This window comes from Aptenodytes patagonicus, chromosome 6 (genome assembly GCF_965638725.1).
Source record: "Aptenodytes patagonicus chromosome 6, bAptPat1.pri.cur, whole genome shotgun sequence".
Lineage (NCBI taxonomy): Eukaryota > Metazoa > Chordata > Aves > Sphenisciformes > Spheniscidae > Aptenodytes > Aptenodytes patagonicus.
Genome location: NC_134954.1, coordinates 49,145,223 through 49,163,377, shown reverse-complemented (window position 1 = coordinate 49,163,377; position 18,155 = coordinate 49,145,223). Strand labels below are relative to the sequence as shown.

Below are 18,155 nucleotides of genomic sequence, written 5' to 3'. Positions count from 1 at the left end.
TATGGTAGAAGGTATGACCGCATGCTTTCCTGAGCAAGAAAAAGAAATACAGGTAACAAGGAGCAAGAGATGGCGAGATGAACTTCAGCATTCTTTTGCGTCAAGCAAATGTCTTGACATTCAACAATGCATGTATTGTTGTAGAAAGACAAAGAGGAAGAGTTCAAAAAGAAATTTTCTTTCCTCCATTCTGAAAGCTCTCTCTTTCTTCAGATTCCCCATAAAATCTAGAAAGAACAACCTGACTCTTTAGTCATCAACTTCAGTTTAGTACAAAGCACAGCATCACCAAGGACATACATTTTAGTTACTGTCTAAATATCTGCTAAAAACAGAGGAAAAAATTAAAAATTACTTCAGAATATAATTTAGCTACATATGAAAGTCTCTTTTTTTAATTCTAGTACCACACAAGCACACCCATACAAGCAGGATGCTAAATTAGAAAGCAATACCAAATGGAGCTCTGCATAGACGTGAAAATCCAAGTTGGCCAACAGGTGAGTTTTGAAAATAACATACAGGAAGTACCTTGTAAATGCTGCCGAGATGCCTCATCACTTGTGGATAACTGCACTTATCACTGTTATATCCTCCTCAAATAAAGGAATCTGCTTTATCAGGGAACACCAGATATTGGTTTGGATCTATGCCTGAAGGGTGTATATAAAAGTGCTTTGGGGAGCACTGCCCTTTGAAACATGCAAGTCAGATTCATTTCTCTTTGGTAATAACTGTTAATGAAATTACCTAATAAAACAGAGATTTCAATCACAAAGACTAGAAAATCAAATTTAGTTTCATAGTATAAGCTGAACTTCACTGTCTGGTTTATATTACTGTAATAGGCAACCCATTTAGAGTAACTAGGAGGTTTGCACGATACTTTTTATTGTAAGACAACATTTTTCAGTAGCTTATAATTTGTCAATCTATTAGTTGAAGTTTTCCTTGCCTAGTTTAAATTTTTATTATTGTTTTAAATTTCAAGTCACTTCTAAGAACAGCTATTATAAATAACTGAGGGCATACATGCTCGAACAAAGAAAAACTGGTAGACATCACCCAATCAGGATTACCTGATGCTGTCCATTGTGAAGGATACTTAAAAATTTTTGGGCACTTCTCACATTTCTGTTGACTGTTGATATTTGGAAGAATATCCTAAGCCTGTCCACCTAATCTCTGATTTATTGGTGCACCTTCTAAAGTGTTAAAAATCATCAGTTCCTACCCTCACCTTTTCCCCAGAGAGATTTCAGCAACCTACCAAAAACTCTGACCAACCTCAGAAAGGGCTGTGCTACTTCATGGCTCATGCCATACCCACAACCTTCACACATTTGGTCCCCTACAACCACCCTGGTGGTCTTTTTCATTCCTCCAGTAAGATGGCAGAACGTTCACTCTCAAAACTGAAATTTAGCACAGTGTCTCAATACTCCAGCTACCTTCTCTCCTTCCAATGGACAGGTCTCCTCCAAGAGTATGAAGACAGGCAGGCCTTCTCTCAACCATTCTTTGCAGGTAGCACACACAATTAGCTATCATTCCTACCCACAGAACTTAGGTAACAACAACATTTTTCAGAGTCCTCGCAAGAAGGATGTTGGTTCTTGGAAACAAGAACGACCAAGACAGGTTTAGATTCCTCTTACAAGTTCCTGGATTCAGCAACTTTTTGCTTGAATTGAAAACTGCCAACTTTTATTGTCAGATAATATTATTAGTCCTGCAGACCAGACAATAACAAGAAATAATAAGTATACTGTCCCCTGTCCCTTCTTGTCCCCTTCTGGTTGCACTGAGGTCAGTTGTGTTCTTGCTTCCCTTTGCCTATCTGCCCGCAGTGAGGCAGAACTACTCCATAAAGGCACAAAGGATAAACAGAAATAAACATCACAGCAAAGAATTACAGGAAGATATAAGTAAATCATACATAAAGAAACTCCTTGTCTATGCCAAAGCAAGCTGTATCAGGATCAGATTTTTCCTCGACTAATCTTCTTTAGAGTCTTACGAAAACGCTAATGAAAGACCTGATCAAAATCCCAGAAATTAAAGCAGAAGAAAACTGTTCCAAATATAACATACTTCTAAACAATCCCTTGCTTTAATTGCACAACTCCAAATCTCGGCCAACAAGGTTCCGCAGAATTCAAGCCAAACCCATACTCAACTGTACACGCCTAACGAAAAAGAAAGTTGTTGTTCAGATAGATTCCACCTTCTTTTACCAGTTAAACCAAGTTTTGTAGGAGAGAGTACTGCTTGTCTTTGTCCCCATTACCCTATTGATTGTTGTGTAAATATTAGGCTTCCTGCTTGTGGAGAAACTACTGCAAAGTTTCTTTCAGCTCTGTTTGCACATTTCAAACTTGTGCATGGTTTAGAACAAGGAAGTTTATGTAATGTTCCTGAGAAAGTGCAGTACATCATGGCTCATTTTAATTCAGGTATGAATACATGACACAGATGAATTCACAAAACACTCCTTTCATCTGAAATTTAAGTAGTAACCCTTTTTCCCCAAAGGTTTAAGCAGCTTTAAGTAACAAAATTATTATATTTTCCTGTTTCTTCAAAGCAGTACTGGATAGAAACAGTTTAGGATGAATCCTTCCTGAATTTATTCAAATACGAATATAACATCAACTATAAAGATATTTAAATAAGTCATTCCAAAAGATCTCAATGTTCTCTACAGCTGTAGAATATAATGATTTGAAACTTTGCTCAAAGCATTTTAGTAATAATGTGCTGTAATACAGCACATAAAAGCATCTCTTCCCCAAAGGCCAAATTTTCAAGTAACTGAACAAACCCAAGTATCTGTTTGCAAAACCAAGAAATCTGTACACGCATCTGGGATATTCACCTATCTAAACACAAACCTATGATGCAAATTTTACTTGCGCACTGCCCATTACCAGTGCCGATCACCAAAATTCTTGCTTACCTGTAAAGCTGGTTTCATCTTTCCCACAGAGAAAGTTTTTAAATTACTATTATTAGGAAATATCATTGGGAAAACGATGGCAGAGTACTTCTGTACTTCTGAATTACCCTTCTTTACCCAGACACCTCCCACAAGTTCAGAGTCCTGTTCAAACACCCCCTTTCCAGGACCCTTTCTGACTCCCATTGCTGCCTCTTGCCCCTGTGACTCAGAGCCCTGTACCTGCTTCCCCAAAAGCAGGGTCAGTGGTAATCACTGCCACCAGCAAGGCTTAGACATTTTTCCTCATCTGGCAGCATTTGTGTTGCTCAGCTCCTGCCAAAATTCGTATCATCTTTGGTGCAAGTGTTACTTGGTTTCCCCTCTCAACAGAGTATCTCTCTCAGCTTAACAGAGCTGCATGTTCTGCATAAAGCAGTTTTGATGAGTTAAAACTGGGGTTTTTTTGGTTGGGTGGGTGGGTGGGGTTTGTTTGGGGTTTTTTACACGTTCTGGATAGACAGAATTTTCTCTACTGTTTTCATCACATTGCAACTGCCCCCAAAGGCTTGACACCAATTTTTGGACTCTCACTTCTCTCCCTCAGCTTGCAAGCCATTTTGCCAGGACAGTGTCAGCTTGGGCTTGCCATCCGTTGGCCAAGAGCAGCAGACATCCGATGCCTGGCCAGCATGGACTGCCTATCACCTATGCCTTGTCTCCCAGGAGTAAGGAACAGCCCAAGATTTTTGGGCTGTCTGCACTGTCTAGTAGCCGTTTGCTGTGGACAACACACAGCAGCCTGGCCCATTCTGTGGGCTGTCAGATGAGTCACACTGGAAAACCAAAGAAAAATGTGAATCTAGACATTACCGTGATAACGGTAGCACAGGGAAATTACGACTAGTGATGTTTAACTAAGCATCCTGAAGGCGGCATGGAAGGTATGGACTGCTCCAAGTTCATAGAGAATTAATACATTTCTAAATACAGAATGCTGAAATCACATAAGTGAACAACAGGGACAACCAAATCGCCAGATTTCTTTCAGACTTCTCTGTTAAAACCTTCTACAACATATATTTCTTTGCAACACAGCAAATTATTATCATGACTACGTCTGAATACACAAAATGACACAGAGAAGCAAAGGTCTAGAAAAATCAGAGAGCATTTCCCTACAACAAAGAATTCATCACCCAAGCTGTAAAACTATAATCAAACAAAACATAAGCACAATGTCACAGACACATACATGGAGAGAAAGAGAACAAGGGATAAATGCTTATGAAATAGCTGTATTTGCAGTCCTGAAGCACCTACAAACATGCAACCTAATTTGCTGAAATCTGAACAATATAACTAGACTAAGCTAAATACTGCACTAACCCTAAATTTTGCCTAACAAAAACATCTCCCCAGGCCATTTTCATGCCTTTAGAAAGTTAAAACAAGGTGATAGTAACCGAAGATTATGGTCAATGGATACACACCGTTTTTAGTAAAAAAAGAGAGCGATAAAAGAAGTAGTTTTAAAAGCAACGGAATCCTATGAAACGGAATTTGCCACAGCCCGAAGATGATCATACTTACACAGAGCAGAGGGTATTTTGTAACATTCAATTCACAGCAAATGAGCACTCTATTAGTATTTATTTCAACATTTGAAAAAACTACCAGTGACATTCCTCCAGACAAGGTTGCCTTGTATGAAAAAAAAAAAAAATTAAAAAATGTTTTCTACAAGCTAATCATCTAACTATAAACAGGACTTTGAGGATAGAAGGAAAGCATTTCTGTTTTCGACCTAACAAGGCATCCTAAGAGGAACTTTCTGAATGCATCATGCACATTTTTAACATTGCAGCTAAGCAGTACAGTGTAATCTGCAACATATTAACTTTTCCTAAGCTTAATAATTTGAAGTTGTTCTTCAAATACACATGAAGGCATTCCCTATTTCAAATGCTATTACTATTTATGGTTATTGAAACTATTATATAACATAATATCAGTCAACAGGATTTAGCAGCATAATGCTAAAAGGAAATTAAAGACATATAATAATCAAGCATTAAATTTTTACAGTAAACCATCAGTATGCTCACAAATAAGAAACAAATTTATTTTAATATTTAAGAAAAACATTATTCCAATGGGCTTAATAACAAGAATTTTCATTTATAGCCTTCCTTCAGAAAATGTCACGATTACCATCTGAACAGGGAAAAAAAAAAATGATAAAGTTCAAATGCTGATTTTGGCATTTGTATTTCTCTGACGTAGTTTACCTAAAGATAAAAAGTGTCTAAAAAAATAGATCACAGGCACCCACAGTGCTAATACTTCCTAATTCGACTACTCAGTTCTTAAACCACAGCAAATGAGTACAGCTTTCACTAATGGACTGCTATTAAAAATAAATCTGCAAAACAGTGCATGTATTTCTCCTTCCATACAGCTGGAACAAGCATACAGCATTCTATTATGCAGCTAGTTGAAAGACAGATTTCAACCTCCACATGGAATTACTTACCCAGAAGCATGTTTCTCATCTACAGTTAGTTCAGCAGAATAGAAAGTTCTGCACAATAGATCTAGCAAAGGGAACGTTCTCACAAGCTCCTTTTTGACTCGGTGCAAGTTTTGCGTAGGGTTTGAACTCAAGCTGCTGAGAAATATGCCTTGCCCCATAAAGCTGCTGGGACACTTTACTTCACTCTCATTGGTGAATGCTACCTCTTCAGACTATGTAGAAGTGATGCAGAGACAGGCGGTAGCTCGTGCCACCTTAATTTGAGGTAACAAAACCATAAAAACAAAGTCAGTCATCCCTTCATTAAAGTTTTAAAGTTATATATTTTAATATATCTGTCCTGCAATTGGTTTTAAACTAGCTGCCTATCTTTGACCAAGGGAAAAACTCCCTACAGAACTACTGTATTACTTAGAGTAATACAGTACAAGAGCATCCCAGTAAGGATACTTGATAGAAGGAGTTTTATTTAAAACAAAACAAAACAAAAAAGAAATCTGTATTACTGTATTACTTAGAGTAATACAGCGTATCAAGGAAAAGCTAAATGGTAGGCTAAACCAAGTTCTGCAAAAGCAAATGCCCCATCTTTCCATAGTGCTTGATTACATCACAGCTGAATTTGTCTCCAATACAAAAGACTTCCTTTAAAGAAATACCAGCAGGGAGCTGGTTTGGGATTTTTTGTTTAGCTCAGAAGTCACCTATAAGACTAATTCGGACATGGAATAAAAACATTTAGAATGCTGCTACTACCATGGCAAGTACCTGCTGTCCACTAAAATCTACCACAGACTGTTTTTGCACAATTAAAATTAACTTCTGCTATGAAGAGGAAAAAACCCAACCCTCCTCCTATTATAAAAGCAAAAGTCACGTCATCTGAAAGCTGGAACTCAAATAATAAATTTCTAACCGAAAGAAGTGCCCATGCACTGCATCCCTTCGCTTTGGGATGTGCTGTGTCAGTACACCACAACTGGGGTCTGCACAGAACTTCTGACTCTTCAAAAGAATTTTTCCGAGAGCATCCCAGTAAGGATACTTGATAGAAAGAGTTTTATTTAAAACAAAACAAAACAAAAAAGAAATCCAAGAGCATTAGGGACAGATTTTTATCTGATGCAATTTGCAGTTGCAGTAATGTCAGATAATTCCTCATGGAGAAACTGAAGATTATGGAAGAAACCTTGTGTATAACCCTTCCACTTCAGTGCTTTGCCTTAAATGTATAGAGTTAAGATTTACTTGATTTCCTCGTTTGTTTTGTAAAAAAGTGAAGGGATGGCAGGAGGGGTAGAAGAGGACTTTGAAAAGCAAACTACTTGGAACAAAATTCCACATACCTAGAAATACTAGACAAAATTTTTGTGAACAGATTCATTTTGTACCCAGTCCTTAATAAAACATTGTTCCAGTGACGACACTGTTCTCTAGGGTGTGACTAGTGGTTACTCAAAACAGCACATATGAAACTTTAGCTTAATCTTACCTTATTCTACAACCTCCTACTCCTCATTCTTTCTACTAAAAGGGGGATTACTTCGATAATTACCTGCCAACGTGACTTGGCAGCAATTACATGATTTTGTTACATGTCCTGAAATATTTGGTATTTTGTTAAAAGGTGGGCATTGCTAGCAGAAACGATCACAGAATAACAGTGGAAAAAATGAATCAGCTTTGACATAAAAAGGCAAATAAAAATGAAACCCAATTAAAAATAAACCTCTCTGATTTTTAAGTGAATCTTGTGATCTTGGAAGATGTGACTCATTCTCATTGTACACTTGGGACTGGCAACACCAAACCTCTATGAAACTTTATGTGGGTTTTATATAGACTCAGATGACTTAGCAAGATGACCGGTATTCCCAAGTAAATACTACGTTCTCTCATGCTGACAATAATACTACTACCTGTATTTTCTGTGATGTCTGAAGGATTTATTTTTTTTAAATTTCTCTGTTAACTGCAGAAGTGTCTCACATGTTCCATAAGCACGTAGTATGTTTATGCATTATAGCAAGACAAAATGGCAAGGACTATATCCCTCCCTGAACTGGCAGGCATGCTTCCCCCACTCCCTCTGCTTGTTCAATGACTGTAATGTCTCTTTTTTGGCAATGTTTGACAGTTCCTTGCTAAAGCCATTACAATGTACTAAGCATGCTCAGGTTTAACCATATAGCTGGTTCGATGCACTGTAGCTCCCTTCTATTTCCCTCTCCCTCTCAACAGCATGTAACAGCCCGTCTCACAGAAGACCACTCTTTGGTTGCAGAGCAAGGCCTTAGGACTCACTAATCACAGTTGTAATGTTTTAGCCTGCCCTCTAGCTCACATTTAAAATGTGATATCCAGGACACAGTCACAGTTTTAACTACAGATCTCTCTTCCCCTCCCTTTAAAACAACTATTAACTCCCATCTACTCTACTAACGCCCATCGTCTCAAGATTTTGGAGATCCCTTGGTTTTTCTTTTGTCCAGGAAGGCCCCTTCAGAGATCCATTATCAGTGCTGTTACAGCACTGATGGCCCCTCCACACTGCCAGCATGATGGCCTCTTTGGCTATGAGGGCATGCAATATGTGCAAGCACAACAGGTACAAGCACAACAGTGATGATGTGGGTGAGGAGGAAAGCAGGAGGACAGCACTTTCTTTTGGAGCACCAGTCTGAGGTGATCATGCAGCTACTGCATTATAGATGGTGCTAAAGAGCTAAAGAAGCAACAAGGGTAAGGATAGGTGCTGGAACAGAAAGAGGAGAAACAGTGGAACACAGAGGAGAAACATGAAAAAAAGGGCTTAAACAATATAACGTGAGAGAAGAATGGAATGAAAGGGCAAAATGTTATTGTAAGATAGCAGAAGGCAAAGAAAGAGAGATGAAAAGAAAGCAAAAACATTAAGGAGAAATGAAAGTAAAACAGGCAAAAGAACAATGGTAAATGAAATATGACAAAAGCGAATGCATTTTTTTCCAGCTAGGTATCAGGGGCTGACCTTCCAGAAGACAAGGTGGTACAACATTCACTGCAAGTGTGGTACCTGCTACCACAAATCTAATTAAGGGGAAGAGAGAGCAAATATGAGAGCATGCACACTAGGACCGTAGAGCAACAAGAAAGGAAAGGCCTCTTGAGCACATTATCTGAGGGCAAGTGCACTCAGGTCTCATTCATGAGCAGCTCCTGTAGTCAAAGAATGAAGAGCTGACATACAGCTCAACCGGTAAGATGCTCAGGTGGTGTCTTTTTTTTTTTTTAAACCAAAGTTCATGCTTTAATTTTTTTTCCTCTGTATTTTCCTAGCATCTCTCTCTCATACACAGAGACTGGAGAAGTGGCATTTTGAGCATTTGTAATAGGTTACTTATTATGTCTGGCTAACAAGTTTTAATAACAAACAAAAAAGTCACCTAGAATCCATCAATGCCTACACAAAACATTGTGTTTAGACTTCCATTCTTTCTACATCCACTCTCTACCCCCAGATTGCTTTGATACAGACAAGTCTCCATAGTAGACTGCAATATAACATGCTTATATTTTGGCTGATGTTCAGACACTTGGAGAATTCTACTGTCAGGATGTGATTGACGAAAAATGGACAGTGTATGTAGATGTGCTGTATTTTCAGCTTACGCACAGAGCAAATCATTCTTCCAGAAGTCCAAAATTTAGCACTTTGGACTTCTGTAGAGATTAGTGTCAAACAGCAATAATAGCATCCTGCTGTCAAACCCGTAAGAGGCTTCTCTGCGTGGCCATGCCTGGCTCCTTTAGGTTTGGTCCTTTGCTTTTTATGCATGAAAAACTCTTCAGGCTTGCTGTACCTGTTCTCAAGGTTGTATCTTCAGTGCACCATATACTAGTCACATAAAGAAGTGTTGCAGAAGTTTTTCACAAAAGGGCAGCCTAGGAAAAATGAGCTATAGCTACTACATCTGGTAATATAAAAGTTAAGAAAACAACAAAATTTAGTAGTTAAGGTTTGACCTTATTGTTACTGTAGTACCCATCATGATTCTTAATCCTCAGCTTTGTTCACCAAATATTTTCACGTATGTATTTTGAGCAGAAGAATGTTACTGTTAAGATCTCAGCTAAAATGAGTATCATTAATATCTCAATGAATTTATAATGATGATACATACATGGAATATCACACTAATGAACTACAAGCACTCTCCAGAGACATTGGCTTAAACCAATACCTAGTATGTGAAAGAAAGGACCTTTGTTCAATAAAAAACATACCTATCTTACCTCTTGTAATAAAGGATTCACACCAGTAATCCAAATTTTGCTAAGCAATAGGGAGTGCCAAATCATCCATACTTTGCTTTTAAAATTCAAGGCAGGAATCAAAGCAAAGGCAAGCTAACTTTGTCAGGAGAATACTGAAGCCCTGTCAAACATGCTGGGGAGTCTGCTGGCCACACTTGAGTAGTATTTTAATCCAATGCATTTAATACAATCCCTAAAAATCATCTCAGTTTGAAGGAGGAAAACAGAAGTCAGAAGCAAGGTAGAATAACCTGACCCTAGTGTACAGACACACAGGAACAGGCAGAAGACGTCATCAAGCACAGGGAGTAACAGTTAAATCCCTTTCTTACTAGACGAATTTCACAGGACGTGACAAAATCCCAAGGCTTCTCAGAAATTTCTCAGAACAGAAAAGTATTGAATCAAAGGAGTTCAATTGTTCTCCTCTGAGTCTTTTTTCCACATCAGGTTAATTACAGTGAGTTGTGGTACATGCAGACATGCAGACACAGATTCAAAGCGGAAGCAAGCAACTGTAGTCTTCCAAACTTTCAAATCATAATCCCCACCAAGACATATGCACATCCAGTCATATATGAATTACAGCTCTTCCTCTTCCTGTCATACAGAGAACTGGATCCAGCCCTCACTAGAAGTTTTGCTCTAGGAGGATTTAGAAAAGCAACATTTAATTCTGCCCCAGTTTATGGATAAACAGAGCAGGAGTAGGGAAGTGATCGTGCCCCTGTACTCGGCACTGGTGAGGCCGCACCTCGAATACTGTGTTCAGTTTTGGGCCCCTCACTACAAGAAGGACGTCGAGGTGCTGGAGCGTGTCCAGAGAAGGGCAACGAGGCTGGTGAGGGGTCTGGAGAACAAGTCTTATGAGGAGCGGCTGAGGGAACTGGGACTGTTTAGCCTGGACAAAAGGAGGCTGAGGGGAGACCTCATCGCGCTCTACAACTACCTGAAAGGAGGTTGTAGCGAGGTGGGTGTTGGTCTTTTCTCCGAAGTAACAAGTGATAGGACGAGAGGAAATGGCCTCAAGTTGCACCAGGGGAGGTTTAGATTGGATGTAAGGAAAAATTTCTTTACTGAAAGAGTGGTGAAACATTGGAACAGGCTGCCCAGGGAAGTGGTGGAGTCCCCATCCCTGGAGGTATTTAAAAGATGTGTAGATGAGGCGCTTAGGGACATGGTTTAGTGGGTATGGTGGTGTTGGGTTGACGGTTGGACTCAATGATCTTAGAGGTCTTTTCCAACCTCAATGATTCTATGATTCTATCTCTCATAGTAAACACATACTTGAAATGCGTATGAAAGGACTATTAAAAACTACCAGCTCGTGCTGTGTATCTTATTTGTGCTTACATGAAGTGAATTCTGCTTATTGCTACTTGTCTGTATATCTGCTTCACATGGATGCATCAAACTTACACACATATATTCATGTGTGTCTATACATCCCATTAAACTTACCACTCTGTACTCTGTTGCATGCTAAATGAAACAATAAAACAGTTTACAGTATTGAGAAAAAGAAAATATAATTATATCATTACATTCCAGCTCCTTAGATCTTAATTTTGGCCTTTGGTATGACACTCCATCATGAGACGTGACCTACAGTGCACCCTCAAAGGCAACATTTTACCTTCAACAATGCCTCCTAGGACACAGGTGAGATGACAAATACATTCCCCTATATGTTACCCTTTTATGGAGCACAGAAGTCTTTCCATACTTAGCAACCAGGTGTCACGCTGTTTAAGACATGCATCTTTGTCATGGCAAAGGATGAGGCAGCCATAAGAACTTAGTGACAATTTAATTCTCACCCCTAAACAGGGATCTTCATAGACAAATTCTTAAATCTTCCTCCAGCCTCAAGGACTGCAACAGGTCCAACAGGTATGCAACCCTCAAGGCCCTTACAAATACTGCTGAGAATATCAAAGGCATGCCACTGCAGTTACAAATGCACAGTAAAACCTATTTTTATTCAAGTCATTAATCACTGTTGCCCCAACTCACTTGCTCCTTTGACCCAAGAATTTGTCATTATAAGGTCTAGATGACAGCTGATGTTTTAGGAGCCATCCCAGTAAGTAGTTACTTCACTGCATTTGGAAAAAGAGAACGACAAACTTATGTTCTGGTTTGGATCTTGTGCTTCCAAGCACTGGAGAACAGGATGTTTCCATAGAATCACAGAATCATTAAGGTTGGAAAAGACGTGTAAGATCATCGAGTCCAACCGTCAACCCAACACCACCATGCCCACTAAACCATGTCCCTAAGTGCCTCATCTACACGTCTTTTAAATACCTCCAGGGATGGTGACTCAACCACTTCCTTGGGCAGCCTGGTCCAATGTTTCACCACTCTTTCAGTAACGACATTTTTCCTCATGCCCAATCTAAACCTCCCCTGGTGCAACTTGAGGCTGTTTCCTCTCGTCCTATCGCTTGTTACTTGGGAGAAGAGACCAACACCCACCTCACTACAACCTCCTTTCAGGTAGTTGTAGAGCGCGATGAGGTCTCCCCTCAGCCTCCTTTTCTCCAGGCTAAACAGTCCCAGTTCCCTCAGCCGCTCCTCATAAGACTTGTTCTCCAGACCCTTCACCAGCTTCATTGCTCTTCTCTGGACACGCTGCTGCACCTCAACGTCCTTCTTGTAGTGAGGGGCCCAAAACTGACCAGGACTGCTGATAAATGATGGAGAGTGGCTTGGCAAGCTCCTCCGCCAGCTCCCTCAGCACTCTCGGGTAGATCCCATCCGGCCCCATAGACTTGTGAGCGTCCAGGTGGCGTAGCAGGTCATTGACTGCTTCCTCTTGGATTATGGGGGGTTCATCCTGCTCAGCATCCCTGTCTTCCAGCTCAGGGGGCTGAGTACCCTGAGGATAACTGGTCTGCCTGTCAAAGACTGAGGCAAAGAAGGCATTAAGTACCTTAGCCTTTTCCTCATCCTCAGTGACAATGTTCCTCCCCGCATCCAATAAAGGATGGAGATTCTCCTTGGCTCTCTTTTTGTCATTAATATATTTGTAAAAACATTCTTTGTTGTCTTTAACGACAGCAGCCAGACTGCATTCTAGCTGGGCTTTTGCCTTTCTCATTTCCACTCTGCATGACCTAACGAGATCCCTGTTCTCTTCTTGAGTTGCCTGCCCCTTCTTCCACAAGTGGTAAACTCTCCTTTTTTTCCTGAGTCCCAGCAAGAGCTCCCCGTTCAGCCAGGCCGGTCGTCTTCCCTGCTTCTTCTTACAGCATATGGGGACAGCCTGCTCCTGTGCCTTTAAGACTTCCTTCTTGAAGAACGTCCAGCCTTCCTGGACCCCTTTGCCCTTCAGGACTGTCTCCCAAGAGACTCTCTCAACCAGCGTCCTGAACAGGCCAAAGTCTGCCCTCCGGAAGTCCATGGTTGCAGTTTTGCTGGCCCTCCTCCTTACTTCACCGAGAATCGAGAATTCTATCATTTCATGGTCGCTAAGCCCAAGACGGCCTCCGACCACCACATCTCCCACCAGTCCTTCTCTGTTTGTAAACAGCAGGTCGAGCAAGGCACCTCCCCTGGTAGGCTCACTTACCAGCTGTGTCAGGAAGTTGTCTTCCACACACTCCAGGAACCTCCTAGACTGCTTCCTCTCTGCCGTGTTGTATTTCCAGCAGACGTCCGGGAAGTTGAAGTCCCCCACGAGAACAAGGGCTAGCGATTGAGAGACTTCTGCCAGCCGCTTGTAGAACAGGATCCTGCCATCCTGGGGAACAGGATGTTTCCCATCAGACCCCCTTAACCCTTCCTCTTTATCATGAGCACACAGATTCTGAAAGACTCATCACCTTTCAGTTCTCAAACTGTTTGCATTGCATTTCTGCAAATTTTCAAAAAATTCAGATTTGAAAAAATGGTATATTTGAAAATGGCAAAACTTTAATAGTCATATATATCTCTTCGCCAGCTTTTGCTTCCAAGATTCAAATAGATATTCATTCATCATAATGTTGATGATAAAGAGTTCCTAATGTGAACAACGGTGAATCACAGAGCTTAAGCAGCTGCAAGTTAGTCTAAAAAAAAAAAAAAAAAATCTATAAAACATCCCTTGATGATTTTTAATTATATGTATTACAGTAATGCTGACAGGTGTCAAACAACATCAAGTTCCACAGTACTGAGCTCTACATACACAAGTTAAGAAAGAATTCCTGATCTATGAGATTACAGTTCAAGTAAGCAATACCAAAAAAAGATACGTGACAAGTACATCAAGTTTTATGTCTAATGAATTAAAGCACCTGTGACTTTCCTGAAGTCAAAAACAAAGTATGTGATATGCACTGCTTTATAATAACAAATCTTCTCTACTAAGCATGTTCTATTCTGATAATTTTCTTTAATTCAGACATCTTTACTAGAGCTGGAAAACAGTTATCCCATCACAACAGATAAATCCCAGTGACATTATTCCTGAAATAGAATAGGTTTTTTTAGAAAGTAATGACACACCATTAAAAAAACCAAAAATCCACAAACAAAAAAAAACCACAAAGGCTTAACAGTCCAATGCCATTTCCAAAGCACTTTGTCACTGAGGAAGAAGCAACACTCATGCTCCAAAGATTCCCAAATTGTGGTGCAAAGAATTGCACGGTCAGCCTGGGGAAGCCTTTGTGCTTGAACAAAACCATATGCACTTTCAGGGAGAAAGGGAAGAGGAAAAGGGAGCAGGGGACAGAGATTCAGGCTGCTGAAAGAACTTTCTACAGCTTGGGCAGGGGGAGCATATTGTGGCATATGTTGATACTAGTAGGAGCTACTGTCTGATTTCTAAGGAAAGTATTTGACTTCATTATCATGAATACCTTGAAATAAAATCTTTAGCTATCTTGAAAGCCACCCCTTTGATACCAGAAATATGAAAATACAGTAAAGGCTGTGGGAGAGGGGCAATAAAAAGTTCCATGCAGATACTTTTTTTTTTTTAAAAACAGCGTGCTTCTCTGTTGTTAAGGGATAAGAGATGTTAGCAAACCAATTATCAATTCATATGACATAAATGGAAGCAGAGTAGGTCACAGTTAAAGAAATGTTAGATTCATGATAAAAAATGAGAAAGACACTTGCACTGACATGAAAAAGTAAGTTTAAGACAGCCTTCTGGGCCATTATTTAGTTTGAAAATAAATCCAGATCCTTCCAATGACTCTAAGAGGCTTAGGAATTATTAAAACAAAAACAAAAAACCCCCTAAAAATATGCATACTGTTTGCAAGGACTGATACACCAAAAAGTTTGAACATAGGCAGGAAGTATCAAGAGAGTTTTCCGAGAGAATGAAGCCGTAAGAAACAAACGACACATCCAGGTATATTATAATACGGGGTGACAGCTCAAACTGCGTTAATCCCCTGTTTTAAGGACCATCTCATAAAAATTATTCATGTGTCCTTTTTCCTCTCCCTGGAGTGTTTCAAAACAAAATTTTAAATTAGAAGAAGCAGTATAACAAAGACAAAACCCATTTGATGCACTGATATGTTTCATCTACATTTTTAAGGAGATAATGACACACTGATCAATGTAAAGTTCATATTGTTGGCAGGATAGGCCTTTTTTGTAAATAATACTCGAGTTGATGACAGCACTGAGCCACTGACTTGTTCAAATTTGTGCTAGTAATGGCCCCAATTTACCTTTGATGTTTGAGTGCTGGGTTACGAAAAGAGTAACATCCTGATGCAAGAAGAAACAGAAAAAGAAATGAAACCATGACAAGAAATACCATCCCTGACTCATAGGCTCACTCATTAGGGGATCTTATTGGCAGACTTATCTGAGATATTAATATCTTTCTGTTCAGATTTTAACTTCCCCCCCAAATGAACTTTCTCATTTAATGGCAGGGCACAACAGGAAGTTTCTACAGATGAGAACACTTCTGATAAAACACAGGGCTGGAAAGCTGTACAGTCTAGTCCTAACCCAGGTGTTTCAACAGGACTCAAGTATGACACAGTGCAACTTTCTTAGCATTTGTGTTAATCCAGAGTTGTAAAACAGATGCTGAGAAAAGTCTCCTGCCTTCAGGGGCTGAGTTGCTTAACTGGCACAATCTGAGAAACAGAATTTTCACCCATACTCTGTAAATGTGAAGTGAGATGTCTGTTCTTCTGTGGACTATGTATTGGCTCCAGTCTTCTCCCACACAGCCTCTCCAAGTTGGAGAGGAATTGCACGTTCCCCAGACTCCCTTCCCTTCAATCCTTCCTCTGTTTGCCACTTTCTCTCAGTTTTCCTTTTCTTGGTCTTTCCATCTATCCTTTCTCTACTTAATTCACACTCCACTGTGCATAACTATGAAGATACTGGTCTCTCTTCATTTGTTTTTTCCTCTGGTGATGCTTGAGTTAGCAGCTGGTTTTTTTCCTGGGTTTGCACAGTATCTCATTCTGGAGCCTCTGTTCCAGTATTTCTGTATTTCTGCAATACACCAGATCAATGACACCGACTTCAGAGGCAGCTGGAAAAAAAGCACACTCTTGCATCAGCATAGCTACATTGCAGATCATGGGAAGGGAGAAAGCTGTAAAGGAATGGAGCCACGCAGCACATGAGAATCCATGTCAGGGTTATTTTGGACATGGAAGATGTGTGTGAGAAGAGGACCAATGGCTCTGCACTGCATGAGGGGATCGTTTCTGGGGTCAGGCAGCTGAATTCCAGTGTAGTAGGACACAGTCTGTTGTAATAAATTCCCTCTGAAGCAGATGGATGTGTGTTACTCTACAAAGAGACCAGTCTCTCAGAGCATGGTGACAAGTAGTAGCTCGTTATTATTTCAGCCTTAGGTGTGAAAGCCAATTAAACTGCTTAACTGACACAAGACACAGAGTTAATATTTCTTGGCAGCCAGCCTTCTCTTTCTACGAAGTCATCGAATTGAGTGCATGGGCTTTGCAGAAATGGCATCTGTACAGACACATCAGAACTAGAAGCAGATTTACACCTGTTAAAATCCATCCTGAAAGGTTTGCAGGTTCACAGATGCACATAGTTGTTTGAATATTTGTGAGACTCCGTAAGTATTTATATCTACTACAAATACAAGCATATGCTCCCAAAGCTGTGTATGAACCAGTGCAAGATATACAGAAGGTTGGCTGAAAATTTCCAGGCTTTGGATGGAAGAAAAACAACCCTCCCCGACTCCAGGAACAGCGCTGCAGCAGTGGCTTCACTGTCACATCCCCACCTATACCGTTTTGATGGAAAATTCCATCAGTTTGCTCTGCAGCTTCCAAAGCTAACACTTCTAAAAGCGTCACATAAATTGTGTAGGGTATGTTGCTACAGCTCAAAAATCACAGCGACATTTCAGAGCAATTACTTCATCTTGAAATATTATCTCTGAATCACGTTATATTTGATAAGCTTTCCTCATAGAAGGTTATTTGCAATGTATACATGACATCCTCTCTTTCCAATCTGGATAAAATACTAATCTTGCAATTTTAACCTCTAAGCTTCTTATTTGATACCTTAGTTGCCTTTTATCACATGCATCCAGGTATGTATTTCCTCCAGGGCACCTGAAACGTACCAGTTTCATCCCTTTGGGACAACTTGCTCACACAGGACATCCTTTCTTTAAGGGGGTACTCAGTCAGCTAATACAAGTTCTCTGGAGACATTTAAAGCACTGATAGCATTAAATAAGGCCATTCCAGAGACCTGTTGTGAATTTTTAGGCAACCTAATTTAATTAATCATAGATTGAAGTCATTTGGATTTGCTTAATCAGAATGGCATGTATTTTCACCAATTTTCTTGAAACAAATTTGAATGTTCTTCAAAAGATTCATAGCACTGCAGTCTGCCACCTTTTTGGCATAGTACCAACACACTGCAATGCGTGACAGGATGCAGATTTATGCCCATAAAAACATAATTGAGTTTTTAATTGTCATACGGAAAACTGATAAGCATCACAACATTTTTTTTTTTAATACAACAGACATGCATATGCAGTTTTTCCAATAAAAAAATCTCATTCAAATTAGGTTATTTCAATAGCGTTATTATCTAAATAAAAATATCAGAAGTATAAAGCCATTTGTCTAATCTTTTCCAAATCTGGTGATCATTCCTGAGGGCTATGTCACTATTATCTGCCACTCAACCCAGTTTCCAAGAGCACTGAGCCTCTGAAACTACACAGAAGCCAAAAGAAACTGCAGATACTGTGTCCTCGGAAAACTGGGCCAGCTGTCTTTCTGGGACTTGCAATCCTTCAGCTTCACCTCAGTTTAAGCCTGAGGTACCCTTAAAAGAAATCGTAACTCTAGCTCTCTTTAAATGAATGGTACTGAACCACAACAACTGCAATTACACCTG

General features: G+C 39.9%; 1 protein-coding gene across 6 annotated transcripts in view; it reads right to left on the bottom strand.

Moving 5' to 3' along the window:
- The window catches only part of ZNF385B (zinc finger protein 385B), a 178,205-nt gene that overhangs the window by 90,046 nt on the left and 70,004 nt on the right, over window positions 1–18,155 (bottom strand). The window contains exon 1 of one of the 6 annotated variants that reach the window (XM_076342507.1): window positions 13,348–13,398. The exons of the other annotated variants lie outside the window; for them this stretch is intronic. The gene's annotated coding sequence lies outside the window, so the exon portion shown is untranslated. Of the gene's footprint in view, window positions 1–13,347; window positions 13,399–18,155 lie in introns of those variants that run through there. 6 annotated transcript variants of the gene reach the window in all.